An 8,473-nucleotide genomic window follows, 5' to 3' on the forward strand; every position below is an offset into this window, starting at 1 on the left:
TGCCGGTAATTGGGGTGGTCCACGTGGTTCTCTAAATCGCGGAATTGTGTAGTGCACCATTATTTTTTCAGTAGTTCTTAGCCTTTGTTCAATTCTTTATATCTTAAATGACTGTCGTCATGAAATGGATGGCGTAAGCAGCTTGCATGGGTGATACTGAAATGACAATCCTAATTTGGAGGAAAATGGACTAAACCCTAATCTTTTCCCTAGGAATGATGCTGGGCACGAATGCAATGTGGCTTTTGATGGCTTCTGATGGACAGGTAAACAGATACAGTGGGGAAAATGAAATCTGCTTCGAGGTGGTCTTTTTGTTAGTTAAGCCTATGATGGTTTAAGAGTAGTGGACAGAAGGGATTTCTGAAAAATACTGTTCTGAGGCTTAAGTTCTTAGGATGTTACTGTTTAACTTGGCTTCACAGTATGTTTTATTCGATGTTGTGTGTGTCTTTTCTAGCTGTACCAAAGGAATGAGAACAGCCACCAGGGTAAGTTCACTGAAATTTCTTCTGAGGTGGGTGGTGAAGGTCCACTGAATGTGCCACAATGATGACATTTTATTTGCTACTCTTGACTGTGAGAATGACGAGAATTGTTACCACCATTATCTTAACTGAGGCACACAGAAAGGTGACTGAGAGAACATAGAGACTGCACCTAAGTTTACATGAAGCTGTTTCTTCCCAGGGCCTGAAGCTCAAGCATCACTCTTGATCGTCGGCAGGCAGGTGAGAAACTTTGATAGTTTATTTTTACTCAGTACTTTTCAATTATTTTTTAAGGAATTAGATTGCTGCGTCGGTGCTGATGTTTAGGGTTTTCTCCACCTTTTCAAACATGAACTTATGTCTTCGTATTTATGCGAGACACCCAAAGAAACAGATACTATGATGGTTGCATAGTTCAGCAGATTGACTTGTGACGAGATGTACCATTTGTCTGATGTGTCTGTTATTAAACTGGTTTGCTGGTAATGGCATAAGCAAGGTACCACTATTAAATCTAGCTTTTTTGTTCGTAGGCATTAAAAAGAATTAACTGGAAGTTGAAGTGGTAAGTAAAATTATAATTGAAAATCAGTAACTGGGTAATCATGACAAAAGAATGCCACCAGTGGCTTTTTAGGGTTGCCTTCTAGTGCATAGCAAGCACTCCTTCTGGTGCCGTGCTTGAATGGTGTGCTGAGCATTAAATGCCAGACAGCCTTGTCCTGTTGTCTTTGGTTAGATGCCATTTTTAAAATAAAGCCTGTATGATGATAAGCAAATACTGACTGAAAGTGAAGGTCTTATTAGCTCTACCTGATTTCAGGCATTTTTGGGATTTGTGAAAAGGAAATTCGTCTTTGGCTATTGTAAAACCACTTTTATTTCCTAGGTGTACTTGAGTCTGATGTGTCTGGATTGGCTTACTCTTTTTGGTAAGTACCACCGTTTAAGAACACGCCAGTAGGCTCAAAACTTACTGAAGATGCTGATAAAGTACAGTGCTTAACTACCAAGCTACTACTAATGCCATGTTTGGTTAGTGAATGCATGTTAACGCATGCTCAGAACGGGGTTTTTGTAATGATGTTGATCAAATGTCTGACCTGAAATAAGCATGTAGACGAATTTAACACTGAAGAACCCTGTGACAAATAACTCAAGAGAAGAATTTAATGTTATGTTAATGTTAATGAAAGATACCTTGTTTCTCTTTTAGCTAATGGATACGCATTTTTATCTGGATGACGTTTTTTGGGTAAGACATGGAGAAAACATTTGGCTTCTGGTACTGGTATTATCGAAATGTGCTGCCATTAGTATATGTTGACTGGAGTGATTCTGCTGCCATTAGTATATGTTGACTGGAGTGATTCTGGTGTTGGAAGGCCACTGTAGTTTTGAGAAGTAGTCTAAAGAAATACTTGGTTTTTCAGGTGCAGATTGTGGCGACCATTTACGTAAAGGTATGTGTTCTCTTAATCCTACTTAGTTACTAAGCAAGATGCTGTTCGTGATGATCTTTGAAATTTAAAACAGATGGGAATCTCTCTGAAAAAGAATGAAGATTTTTAAAAACTGAAACAGTACCTGGAAAATTTTAGAAATTTACCTATTACTACTTGTTATAAATTTGAATACTTTTCTTCAGGTGTGAGGAGTTTTCAAGAGTCGGGCTGGTTACAAGACCTGGAGAAGAGTTTAAGGAAAGGTGTAGTAATTTCAAGTTTGTTTCTCTGTTAACTGGTTGAAAGCCGATACAATGATGATAACATAGTTCAGCAGACAAACAGTGATGAGCAATATTGTCTTTCGCTCCTATCTGATGTATCTGGCTGCAACAATTCCTATTTCTAACCTCAAAAAGGGAAGTTGGGCATTGACACACAAAAAACATTCAGGTTTGGATAACTGATGTCTCATATATACAAGTGTAATTTAACTATTAAGAAGTCACATTTGGAGAAGTGCAGGTTAATACATTTGTGAGAATTTTTATGGCATATAAATCTAGATAATACTAGATGGAATTATTTCGCTTTTTATTTTTTAGTTTGTTACCTGGATTCACAGCATAATTAAACAGAAAATAGAGTTCCCATATAACCTGTGTTTACATACTTCACTGTCAATATTTAGCCACCGGAACGGATCTTTTGTTAAAATTGTTGCCACCTAAAATCATAGTTACATTAGGATTCATTCATGGTGGTGTAGTGAGTTTGGACAAATGTATTATGAGACATCCACTGTTGTACTGTACAGAATAGATTTACTACCCTAAATGTTTTTTCTAAAGTTAATGGGTTATAAAAATGGAGAAAATTAGGGCAAATCTCCAACCAATGTCTTCTGTTTTTTTTTCCATCAAATAGGCAGGCCTGTGACTGAAGCTTTCAAGGTAAGTCAGTCTTTGGTATATATGATAAGTTAGAATGTAACCAGTGATGTAATGATTCTGCCAAATGAAATAGAATGATATCACTCCTAAAACCGTTCCATTTTGATTCTGAGGTTACTTTACTAATGAGCATCACACCAGCTCTTTTTACCATGATTAATGTGTAATCTCTGCTTTATAGGGCACTTGTGACAGTGGTCAATACAGCTGGCCCATTGAAAGGTAAGCCGTGAAAATATTGGTATTGTTGTCTTTCTCCAGAATAAATGATGATCTCACCCCAACTTGAACTCTCTCACTGATTATATTGATGATAGTTAAAGATCTGATATTCTGTGTACTTTAAATACTATTAGAATTGAAATATGGAAATGTGACTAAAAATAGCTTTGTCCTTGCAGGCAGCTGGATGAATGGATGCTCGTGAAATAGATTGTCAAACAATTAATGAATTTTAATAAACTTTTATAAGTCATCTGATCAAGTTTGCTTATTTCAACTCTGGCATGAGAGAAGGAATGTAGGACATCTTTGTTAAGTAAGACACTGTGGCACTAGGGTCCCTAAGGATACAGCCAGTTGGCATTTTCTTGTGTGTTACAGCATGTTCCAGGCTGGAATGAAAGTGCAGTTGATTATGCTGAGGCGAAAACTACAGCCCTTCCTCTGGTTTGGTTCCCTTATGGGCAGCTGAACCGTCAACATGAGCTCACGTAGATAAAATTGCAAAGAACAGTAGATGGCTCTTGATGTCAGCAGTGGTATGGAAAGTGCTGAAACTGAGAAATCTCCCTTGGTGATAAGTGCTGTACCAATGGGTCTCTGGCAAGTGTTGATAGAGCCGAATTTTATGTGTAGGGAGAGTAACTGCTTGTTTTAGATCTCCCCTGAAAGATGCATATTGAAAGCCCCCCAAAACTGGGACGGACTTAACATTTTTGAGGTTATTAGGACTGTGATTCCAATGACCTTGTCTTTAGAAAATCAGTATTTAGAAGTAATTTTGCAAAAAGAATTGAGGTATGAATGCACTTACTTCAAGTTAATAACTAAATTACCAAAGAAATCGTTTTCTCTTAAAAGCACCGAAAAGCCTGAAAAGTAAGTCCCTGTCAGTCAAATTTCAGCTCACTTCCTAGCTTAGCACTTGGAACATCGAGTTGTGATTTCCTAGGACTTAACCTATTTGTTAGCTTAAAAATCTTGCACGTTGTAAATCTGGAAAAGGTGGCCAGGTTTTCTCTCTCAACGTTAGGCACTGTGAGGGTGAGTTCTGACACTCAGGTTGAGGAAGTTGTTTCAAGCTCTATTAGCTCTAGCAGCATTTCTGCTTTGAAGTATCAAGGCTTTTTATGCTTCACGTTCTGAGGAAAGGTCAGGTTCCCACCTTGGGGTTCCTCCCACGGGCTCTGAGGCCCTGTGAAACGGCACCATCACCTGCACCAGCTATGTTTTTGTACCACAGTTTTTCCTACAAGGATATAAAGTTTGTGAGAGGGATTTAGATATTCCAATCTGTCATTCAGTAGGTGGTCAATATTTATCGAAAGAGTTGGGTGCGATCAGATGAGTCTTTGGGAAGTTTTGATGACTGTGCCAAAAGGCTGAAGATAAAATTTTGAAATGGGGAAGTTACACAAAAGCAACGTGCAGCAGGGACCTTTCATGAGGGTCTGGCCTGGATGACTAGGTGAACTCATGGCTGGCAGGAAGCTAGCCGCAAAGTGATGACAAGCTGTAAATCAAGGGACATTTCTAGTATACTTAACAAGCATTAGTCCTGTTTTCAATACGTGGGTGATGAAAGATTCTGTGGATAAATAGGCAGATGATTAAATTGCGAGACCACACACAGGTGACAGTGAACAGCATGTCACGTGCACTGGGTGAAGGTGTGGGAGGGTGACATGTGCAGGGTTCTTTTTAGCGCTGGAACTGAATTACTGATTGCCAGATGATAGACTCGAATCCCATTTACTGAGATCCCGTGCAAATTTTTCATTTTCCTTGATGAAAATGATCCCAGTTCATCACAACCAACAAAGTAGCAGTTCTAGTTTAGTAAATGGTTTCACTTCATGTACTGCCAAGAACACAAAGGATCTCCATGTAATTATGCTCTCAAGCCGGAAAGCTGGGTTCTGTAGTTTAAAACTGGGGCTTATCTTTAAAAATGTCAGCTCTTAAACCGATTCTCATGTTTAGTAAAACTATGTTTACAGATTTTAAAGGGATCCTCAAGCTCTAACATTCCTGAGCTTGAAAATGTTTTAGGCTTGTACCAGAAGCAAAGCTAGGGGAAACATAGGTGTACTGCTGTATGGATGAGCTGAGATTGGACTCTTAGGTGACCTACCTATTCGCCCAGAGCATTGAAAGCTCAATGCCAGGAATTAAGCTAGCGAAGCAACAGCTCCCAGCATTTGAGGGCTCTCTGCTTCCGTGCTGTTGGTTTGGTCTCTGCCTCTGCATGGCTTCATTCAGCATGATTGCTTCATCTGTCCTAACAAGCTAAAAACCTCCAGAATGGGGATCACAGTTTGTTCATCTACACGCCACCGCCACCCTGAGCTCCTAGCCTAGAGCTCGGCATGTTTTAGTCAATCATTTGGTGATTCATCCAACAGATGTTTGTTGAATACCTGTTATGTGCCAAGTAGTGTTATAGGTGCTGGGAATAGATAACCACAGAAAACAATACAAAAATGAACCTGCCCTCATGGAGCTTACATTCTAGTGGGGCAAACGAAGTAAAATGTAGTGTATCAGATGAGGGAAGAATAAAGCTAGGGAAGGGGATGGAGGGTGCTGGGGGTGGCAGGGGCGCATTCTTTTGCATATGATTGTCGGAAATCACTGAAAAGGAAGCAGAGCAAAGCTGATACTAGGGAGTGAACAGCACGGTTACCTGGAGGAAAGGCGCCGGGGCAGCTAGGGCAAAGGCCCGGACGTGGGCTCCTGCCTGGTGAACGGGAAGACCCAGGACGCTGGGGAGTGGAGCAGGGGAGAGTGAGGAGGACAAGGCCAGGTAGCAAGTGGCAGGGTAGAGGTTTGATGACAGTGTAAATAAAGACTGGCTTTTCTCAGGAAAATGCTGGAACGTTTTGAGCAGAGGATCTTCCCTGAGAGCGGAGGGTAGGGAGTTCTATGTTCTTATATATAAAGGTTATATGTCCTCATTACCTCTTTAGTATCTCGGTGCCATTTTCCAATTCAGAAAACTGGAGAGGCTTATTTCAATTTCACAAATTTTAGTAACTTTTATACAGCTTTATCATTCTGGAATTTGTTATTAAATCTCGATTTTGAGTACATGCCATTTTAATGTTTTCTATGACTGAGAAGTACACATGAAGCACTTATGCTACATAGCACATACACTTTTTTTCCTAGAAAAACCATGTTCAGTGTTTGAATTATAGGCTGGCCCGCAAGACTAGCCATGCTTCTTCCAGAAGTATCCCTAAACCCCCAGATCCTTGGTATCGGGCGGGCAGTTGGACAGGCATGTGGCGGGGCTGGCGATAAGAGAGATTGGATTTGCATATCATCAGTTTCCATCTTGGCTTTATTCAGTTTTCTACATGGGAATGTTTAACCGCATCTGTCTAACCTGCAAGCAATGTCCAGCTGCCCAGCAGCTCCTAAGAGGTCATCTTGCTCCAGGCAGGACAGGCCTGAGTGATCATACAGCCCCATGCAATGCAAAGCCATAGCTGAGAATGCCTAGCATCATGTGATCTCAGTTGTGACGCTGGCCCGAGCGCTGCCACAGGAGACCGTGGGGGACATGCTTTTAGGTGGCATCGGAAGCCGTTCAGAGGAGGAAGGTGGGTGTCTGATTGTCTGATCCATTCCCCCCTCACCACATCCATGGGAAAAGTCAGAACATGGCAGCCCCAGTTTAAAAAGGTTAGTGTTGGGGTTATCTAACTGCCTCAGCCTTCTCTACCAGGTACCTCCTCTGCCACTTCCAAGTGAGGGAACTCACAATCTTCAAACTATTTGATAAAAGCATTTTTCTACATTACATTAAAATATAGCACCCTGCAGTGTCTGTACACCATGCTAAGACCGGGAGCTTCTGTGTGGGGGTTCTCGGGGAACTCGAATAAGAATAGCAAAGACCAGCTGGGGACAGCTTGCATTGGCCATTCTGCATGTATCATTTCAGGGGACTTAAGCAAGGTCAAAAGATTTTGTCAAATCCAGCGTGACACTAACATCCCCGGTCCCGACCCACTTCCTCATCCCAGCGTGGTCCAGTAACTGCCCATGGCTCCGAGTGGGGGTCCTGGCGGGGGGTGGGGGGAGATTGATCAGGGCTGCTCCCAGAGTGGGACCGCGGACGAGGACACGGTGCTGCAGTGGGGATCTGACCACCTCGGGCGGGTCAGAAACAAGCCTCTTTGTTCTGGAACCAAGGTTTTCGTGAATGCCCTGAACATGGCATTGACTTTTGGTGGTCTCACTGCACACTGCTCACATACTGGGTTGATGTCAACCATAGTCCCCAAATAGCTTTTGCTTAGTGTTCTTATTTATATTATATATTAGCGGGTGCTAAAAAACGAAGAAGGGTTGCGTGTGGCTATGGTGCCTCACCTTTGTTCCTTTACAAAGCCTCTACTGTGCTGCTGGCATCCGGACACTCGTCACTGAATGCCTGTGTAGTGAATGATTGTGACGATATCCCTAACTCCAAATGCCACTTACCAATTCATGCTCTCATGACATTTTGTATATCTACTGTAGCACTTAGATTGTTAAAGTTGTAAACAACAAATGCATCAATTACAAAGGATGCGTTTCATTTTTAACCATGATAACCAAGTAGTGATTTAACAAAAGGAGAAAAGAAATCTGCAACAAATACTAAGCTTTTGCTTTTATTAGCCAAACATGGAACGAATGTGCATTTACCACATATGCTTAACTCAGAGACTTCCTATGATGTTCACCCTCGCTCTCTACAAGTTTTGCATTTTGTGTTTTTTTCAAAGCCGTCTTTTATGGCATCTTTCGTGCTCTCTGGTTGAGATTTCCACGCAAGGCAATTCGCAGTGCCACCACCAGGTGGCAGCATCCCCCCAGTCGAGTTTCCAGGCGGGGAACACCGGTGGCACTAACCTCAGCAGCCTTGAACGAATGGGGCTGAGCCAGGGTGAAGTACACATAATCCCCGGGAACCGTCGGGAAAAACACCCACAACGGACAGAAGCTAAGCGAACGCCTCTGAGTGTAGTTTCTGCTCAGGTCAGCACGATGGCTCAGGAGATCTACCCTTAGCAGAGAGGGGGGAAGGCTGAAAGGTTCTCTGGGGCAGTGAGGAGGTAGGGGGTGACCTGTGGGGACGGTCCTCACTTCCTCCAGGGGAAGCTCTGCACCAGATTCCACATTGTGACTAACTTTTAAGGAACTTGTCAAGTTTAGGTGTAGTATCAAGGAAGAATATCCATGATGATCAGAGAAGACTATTAAAATACTCTTCCCCTTTCTAGCTCCCTATCTGTTTAAAGCCAGATTTTCTTCATACATTTCAACCAAAACAATGTATCACAACAGATGGAATGCAGAAGCAGAT

The 8,473-nt window shown here is 42.0% G+C and overlaps 1 long non-coding RNA gene and 9 other non-coding genes across 11 annotated transcripts in view; all 10 read left to right on the top strand.

The window, feature by feature from the left end:
• Nucleotides 1-3,369, top strand: part of LOC102881361 — a 3,827-nt gene extending 458 nt beyond the window's left edge. For both annotated transcript variants that reach the window (XR_001516534.2, XR_001516535.2), the window contains exons 2-12: nucleotides 214-266; nucleotides 461-491; nucleotides 691-731; nucleotides 1,025-1,056; nucleotides 1,381-1,423; nucleotides 1,708-1,746; nucleotides 1,925-1,954; nucleotides 2,140-2,199; nucleotides 2,864-2,889; nucleotides 3,071-3,111; nucleotides 3,291-3,369. This is a non-coding gene — a long non-coding RNA (uncharacterized LOC102881361). The remainder of the gene's footprint in view (nucleotides 1-213; nucleotides 267-460; nucleotides 492-690; nucleotides 732-1,024; nucleotides 1,057-1,380; nucleotides 1,424-1,707; nucleotides 1,747-1,924; nucleotides 1,955-2,139; nucleotides 2,200-2,863; nucleotides 2,890-3,070; nucleotides 3,112-3,290) is intronic.
• LOC112476544 lies at nucleotides 325-386 on the top strand. Its single transcript, XR_003045137.1, has one exon. It is a non-coding gene; the product is annotated as a small nucleolar RNA SNORD75 (small nucleolar RNA).
• Nucleotides 543-624, top strand: LOC112476533. Its single transcript, XR_003045127.1, has one exon. It is a non-coding gene; the product is annotated as a small nucleolar RNA SNORD24 (small nucleolar RNA).
• Nucleotides 886-953, top strand: LOC112476542. Its single transcript, XR_003045135.1, has one exon. It is a non-coding gene; the product is annotated as a small nucleolar RNA SNORD77 (small nucleolar RNA).
• Nucleotides 1,251-1,310, top strand: LOC112476538. The gene has a single exon (XR_003045132.1). It is a non-coding gene; the product is annotated as a small nucleolar RNA SNORD44 (small nucleolar RNA).
• LOC112476543 lies at nucleotides 1,567-1,631 on the top strand. The gene has a single exon (XR_003045136.1). It is a non-coding gene; the product is annotated as a small nucleolar RNA SNORD78 (small nucleolar RNA).
• On the top strand, nucleotides 1,994-2,077 carry LOC112476535. Its single transcript, XR_003045129.1, has one exon. It is a non-coding gene; the product is annotated as a small nucleolar RNA SNORD79 (small nucleolar RNA).
• LOC112476539 lies at nucleotides 2,243-2,322 on the top strand. Its single transcript, XR_003045133.1, has one exon. It is a non-coding gene; the product is annotated as a small nucleolar RNA snR60/Z15/Z230/Z193/J17 (small nucleolar RNA).
• LOC112476536 lies at nucleotides 2,928-3,005 on the top strand. The gene has a single exon (XR_003045130.1). It is a non-coding gene; the product is annotated as a small nucleolar RNA SNORD47 (small nucleolar RNA).
• LOC112476534 lies at nucleotides 3,148-3,225 on the top strand. Its single transcript, XR_003045128.1, has one exon. It is a non-coding gene; the product is annotated as a small nucleolar RNA SNORD81 (small nucleolar RNA).
• Nucleotides 3,370-8,473: the final 5,104 nt, after the last annotated feature.

Source organism: Pteropus alecto, unplaced genomic scaffold (assembly GCF_000325575.1).
Source record: "Pteropus alecto unplaced genomic scaffold, ASM32557v1 scaffold101, whole genome shotgun sequence".
Classification (NCBI taxonomy): Eukaryota; Metazoa; Chordata; class Mammalia; order Chiroptera; family Pteropodidae; genus Pteropus; species Pteropus alecto.